Raw genomic sequence first — 6,000 nt, forward strand, 5'->3', positions numbered from 1 at the left:
GATGCAGCTTCAGCAATGTCATCTATTAGGCAAAAGTTATTTAAAACCCGTTTTTCTCTTTCTGGTCTCAGCAGCTAAGCAGAATTAGGTCTGTTAATGCATAGATGGAGACTAATTTCTGAGTTGTACAATAAACCCAAAAGTCAAAGAAAAATTCCAGAGCAAGATCATTCCCTACTGAACTGATGGCAAACCATTTTTTCCTGGGGTGCCGAAAGAGCGTGGGCGCGCGCTATCGTGCATGCCAGAGTGCCCACACCTATAATTCAATGCCTGGGGAGGACAAAAACAGCTTCCCCCCCCCAGGCCCTCTGGAGGCAGGAAATGGCCTGTTTCCCAACTTCTGGTGGGCCCAGTAGGCTCTTGTTTCACCCTCCCCAGGCTCCAAAGGCTTCCTCAGAGCTGAGGAAGGGTAAAAACGCCCTCACCCATCCTCCCGGAGGCTCTCTGAAAGCCAAAAATGCCCTCCAAAGCCTCTGTGCGAGCCAAAAATCAGCTGTCCAGCACACACATGCACTTTGGAGCTGAGCTAGGCAACAATTCACGTGCCAGCAGATATGGCTCTGCGTGCCACCTGTGACAGCCAAATTTGAGGGTGTTTTGTCTTTCTTTATAGAATAGGATATGATTCTTTATTGGCCAAGTGTGATTGGACACACAAGGAATTTGTCTTCGGTGCATATGCTCTCAATGTACATAAAAGAAAAGATACATTTGTCAAGAATCATGTGATACAACACTTATTGATTGTCATCGGACACAAATAAGCAATCAGGAGACAATATTAATAGAAATCGTAAGGATACAAGCAACAAGTCACAGTCATACAGTCATGAGTGGGAGAAGATGGGTGGTAGGGACAATGAGAAGACTAATAGTAATTGTAATGCAGCCTTAGTGAATAGTTTAACAGTGATGAGGGAATTATTTGTCTAGCAGAGTTTATTCACATGCTATATATCTGTTGATATATTCCTTCCTTCCTTCCTCTGCCCCCCACCATCCCGCAAAAAGTGGAAACTGATTTTGCAAAATTATAAGTTGGGTCTTTAAACTTCATCAACTATTAGTTGTTTAAAGGTCCAGTCAAATGGCTTTTTAAATATTTCAAAGTATATAAAATACAATTGAACACAAATAGAATACCTTAACCTTAAAGGTATAATTAACATAATGAATATTCTTATAAAATATTCAATTAGTAATGTATTCTATTAGCAAGTACCATATTAGGAGTGACATGATAGTCGTGTTCCAGTATCTCAAGGTTTGCCACAAAGAAGAGGGAGTCAAACTATTCTCCAAAGCATCTGAAGGCAGGACAAGAAGCAGTGGATGGAAACTAATCAAGGAGAGAAGCAACCTAGAACTAACGGACAGGTTAGGTTTTAAAGAAGAGATTGAACAACCATTTCAGACAAAGGGCTTGAGTATGGCATTGGACTAGAAGACCTCCAAGGTTCTTTGCAACTCTGTCATTCATTCATTCATCCTACTATCGCAGCACCATTGCTGCAACATCCTGCCTGTCGGCGATTACTTCAGCTTCAACCACAACAACACAAGAGCACACAACAGATTTAAACTTACTATTAACCGCTCCAAACTTGACTGTAAAAAATATGACTTCAGTAACCGAGTTGTCGAAGCGTGGAACTCATTACCGGACTCCATAGTGTCATCCCCAAACCCCCAACACTTTACCCTTAGATTATCTATGATTGACCTATCCAGATTCCTAAGAGGTCAGTAAGGGGCGAGTACAAGTGCACTAGAGTGCCTTCCGTCCCCTGTCCTATTGCTCTTCTATATCTCCTATACCTTTCTTCTATTCCTATATCTCTTCTTCTATTCTTTCATTGATATGTTCTATTACTTTATCTTCTTTTCTATTATTTCTTAGATATATTTTACTATGAGTATCTCCTCTATAACCTTCATCATGTATTTTATTATGTGTATGTAGATATATACCCACTAAAACCCTCATTGTGTATTGGACAAAATAAATAAATAAAAATAAATAAATACGGCATTCTAGCTTGGTATGGGAGCAGCTCTGTAGCGAACAAAAAAGCTCTACATAGAATTATTAAAACTGCCCAGAACATCATTGGGCTCCAGCTACCCGCCCTGGATGACATCTTCCCATCTCGCTGTTCTAGGAAGGTGCATACTATTCTCAAAGACTCTTCTCATCCTGCTTACAATCTCTTTGAACTGTTGCCTTCTGGCAGAAGATACAGAACAACTAGAACTTGGACCACACGTTTCCTGAATAGTTTTAATCCCAGAGCTATACTTGCACTTAACAACGAACTAAAGGATCACTATCAGTGAACTGTTGGACAATATTACTCGGTTTGTCATATAGATGGTTGAGTGGTTTAGGGTGAGGAATTTGTAGTGGGTGGGACATTTTATTCTATTTTTTATTCTATTTTAAAATTTACCTATTCTGATTTTATGTATGGTGGGACTGGTCTCTGGGTGTCACACGACTTTCGTTGCCAATGACAATTCGTTGTTTTGACAATGACAATAGATTTATCATTATTATTATTATTATTATTATTATTATTATTATTATTATTATTTTTCATTCATTCATTCATTCATTCATTCATTCATTCATTCATTCATTCATTCATTCAGTCAGTCAGTCAGTCAGTCAGTCAGTCAGTCACTTATTGGTAATATACCTAGATATAATGTTGTTTATATACATGCAGGGGTGGGTAGCAGGCAGGACGGGGTGGAACACAGTTCCACTGGCGGAAATGAAGCTGCACGCCCAGCTCCAGTCGACTGGTGGCAGTCACTTCCGGGATGACTGGTCTTGGCTGGACTCTCCTTTTTTTCCCTGCTGCTGCTGTTGCGTCTGTGCTCCTCATTTTTTTCCTTTTTCCTCCCTCCTGGCCTCGGACAAGCTTCCCTCTCTCCTGCCCGGCTCCCTTTGAACCTCATGTGGCCACCTCCCAAGGCCAGGAAGGAGGAAAGAGGAAAAAAGCAAGGAGCACAGACGCAGCACCAGCAGCAGAGGAAAAAAGGAGAGCTGAGCCGAGCCGAGCCAAAGCGGTCTGGGCTGCGGTCTTTTTCCCCTTGCAAAGCCCTCACTCTGCCTGCAGCTGAGATGAAAAGGCATTGTGTGGCAATAATAAACTTGTAACTCTCCCTTGGCTTTCCAATACTTTTAAATCCCCCCCTCCCTTCCTCCTCCTCGGAAAGCGGCAGGGAGATCAGTACCAGCCCTTTTGCTCTCGCCCTCTTTTCTCAACAGCTGATCAGCACCTGTTCACCTATCTACCCAGCCTGAGGCATGGGTCAACCCAGAAAGGAGAGCAGGGGAAATGCGAAGCAAATTGTTACCCCAGCGAAAGACACTGGTGAAGTTGTACGTCAAGGACTTAACAGTTCACTTGAACAATGATGATTGTTCAAGCCACTCCCATCTGGTCACATGGCCGGCAAGCCACTCCTACCCAGTTACATGACCACCAAACCACACCCACAAAATAAGACACACGTACACTGTGGCAGTAAAAAATTTGGCTATACTATTATACATGAGGTGGATTACTATATACATGAGGCCATTACTATATACATGAGGTGGATAATGATAAGAGGGAACATTAGGACAGGGACAGTTTAGGCCCGCTGGTGCACTTATGCAGGCCCCTTACTGACCTCTTAGGAATCAGGTGAGGTCAACAGTAGATAGTCTAAGGGTAACGTTTTGGCGATTTGGGGATGAAATTACAGAGTCAGGTAGAGAATTCCAGGCATTAAGTACTCGGTTGGTAAAATCGTATTTTCCACAGTCAAATTTGGAGCAGTTCACTTTGAGTTTGTAGCTGTTGTGTTTGTAGCTGTTGGTGTCATAAGTTGAGGACTACCTGTATAGAATAGGATAGACTTTTGTGGACAACGTGTGATTGGACACACAAGGAATTTTTTTTGGTGCATATGCTCTCGGTGTACATAAAAGAAAACATATGTTCATCAAGGTAAGGTACAATACATAATGATAGTCCAGGTACAAATAAGCAATCAAATCATATTATTGTTAATGGCGAGTATTCTGAGCAGAGACAGGTTACAAGCGGTGTGCCACAAAGGTCTGTTCTGGGTCCTATTCTTTTTAATATGTTTGTGAGTGACATAGGGGAAGGTTTGGTAGGGAAGGTTTGCCTATTTGCCGATGACTCTAAAGTGTGCAATAGGGTTGATATTCCTGGAGGGGTCTGTAATATGGTAAATGATTTAGCTTTATTAGATAAATGGTCAAAGCAATGGAAACTGCAGTTTAATGTTTCCAAACGTAAAATAATGCACTGGGGGAAAAGGAATCCTTAATCTGAGTATTGTATTGGCAGTTCTGTGTTAGCAAAAACTTCAGAAGAGAAGGATTTAGGGATAGTGATTTCTGACAGTCTCAAAATGGGTGGGCAGTGTGGTCGGGCAGTAGGAAAAGCAAGTAGGATGCTTGGCTGCATAGCTAGAGGTATAACAAGCAGGAAGAGGGAGATTGTGATCCCGTTATACAGAGCGCTGGTGAGACCACATTTGGAATACTGTGTTCAGTTCTGGAGACTTCACCTACAAAAAGATATTGACAAAATTGAACGGGTCCAAAGACGGGCTACAAGAATGGTGGAAGGTGTTAAGCATAAAACGTATCAGCAAAGACTTAATGAACTCAATCTGTATAGTCTGGAGGACAGAAGGAAAAGGGGGGACATAATCAAAACATTTAAATATGTTAAAGGGTTAAATAAGGTTCAGGAGGGAAGTGTTTTTAATAGGAAAGTGAACACAAGAACAAGGGGACACAATCTGAAGTTAGTTAGGGGAAAGATCAAAAGCAACATGAGAAAATATTATTTTACTGAAAGAGTAGTAGATCCTTGGAACAAACTTCCAGCAGACGTGGTTGGTAAATCCACAGTAACTGCATTCAAACATGCCTGGGATAAACATATATCCATCCTAAGATAAAATACAGGAAATAGTATAAGGGCAGACTAGATGGACCATGAGGTCTTTTTCTGCCGTCAGTCTTCTATGTTTCTATGTTTCTATATTAGGAACCAGTCAATATAAATTGTACGGATGTGATAATATGAGAGTGGATGACTATTTGGCCTAAACATTTGGGTGCTTTTTTATGTTATGAAACTATTTGTATAGTTGGTATGATAATGGCAATAATTACAGATTCATGATTGAATCATTTCCTCTCTTGAGGAAAAATAGAAAGTCAACCAATATTGCCAGGACTTATTATTTGCTGATTCTTTCGCCTCCCAAAAGAATTCCTACTGGGTAATTTATTTATTTTATTTATTTGTTTGTTTTGTCAAGTATATGAAGATATAAGAATATTTAAATACGTAATACTAGAAAAGTCAAAAGTTTGAGAAAAGCATTAGAAATAATAACATTCATATACATGCAGTTAGTAAAAATAATGAAACAGTAAGGACAGGGGACGAAAGGCACACTGGTGCACTTATGCACACCCTTTACTTACCTCTTAGGAATAGGGAGAGGTCAATAGTGGATAGTCTAAGGGTAAAGTTATTCTGATTAATGCTTAAAGAGGCTGGCTGTATTTTGTACCTTCCTTTCTTTTAGCTCCACAACTTCTCATGTAATCTTTTAAAAAGCAGTAAAAATAATAGAAGTATTTTTCAAATGCCTAATTTTTTTTAAAAAAACAAACCAGTGTGGCTCTCAGATCTAACAATGTGAATTCAGTCATCCTCTGACAGAGTTAAGATTTTTCCTAGTTGACCAATTCAAAATGAGAATTTACCTTCCTTCATTACAAGAGAAAATGGGGCCACCTGTGGTTGGGTGGGGCTGCTGTAATTAGTGCTACAGATAAAAGTGCAACCTGGTGTTTTAGCCTCATGGTAGTTTATCTGATTCATTGTTACCTCAAGATCGTGGTTTTTGTGCTGTTCAAGATTGTGTGTGGACTCTCTGGACTTT

The 6,000-nt window shown here is 40.3% G+C and overlaps 1 protein-coding gene across 2 annotated transcripts in view; it reads right to left on the reverse strand.

Moving 5' to 3' along the window:
- The window catches only part of CASS4 (Cas scaffold protein family member 4), a 45,556-nt gene extending 39,763 nt beyond the window's left edge, over positions 1-5,793 (reverse strand). Inside the window, exon 1 of one of the 2 annotated variants that reach the window (XM_070748793.1) lies at positions 5,537-5,793. The gene's annotated coding sequence lies outside the window, so the exon portion shown is untranslated. The remainder of the gene's footprint in view (positions 1-5,536) is intronic. The other variant, XM_070748794.1, reaches the window with a different exon arrangement.
- Between the last annotated feature and the right edge of the window lie 207 nt (positions 5,794-6,000).

Source organism: Erythrolamprus reginae, chromosome 3 (genome assembly GCF_031021105.1).
Source record: "Erythrolamprus reginae isolate rEryReg1 chromosome 3, rEryReg1.hap1, whole genome shotgun sequence".
NCBI lineage: Eukaryota > Metazoa > Chordata > Lepidosauria > Squamata > Dipsadidae > Erythrolamprus > Erythrolamprus reginae.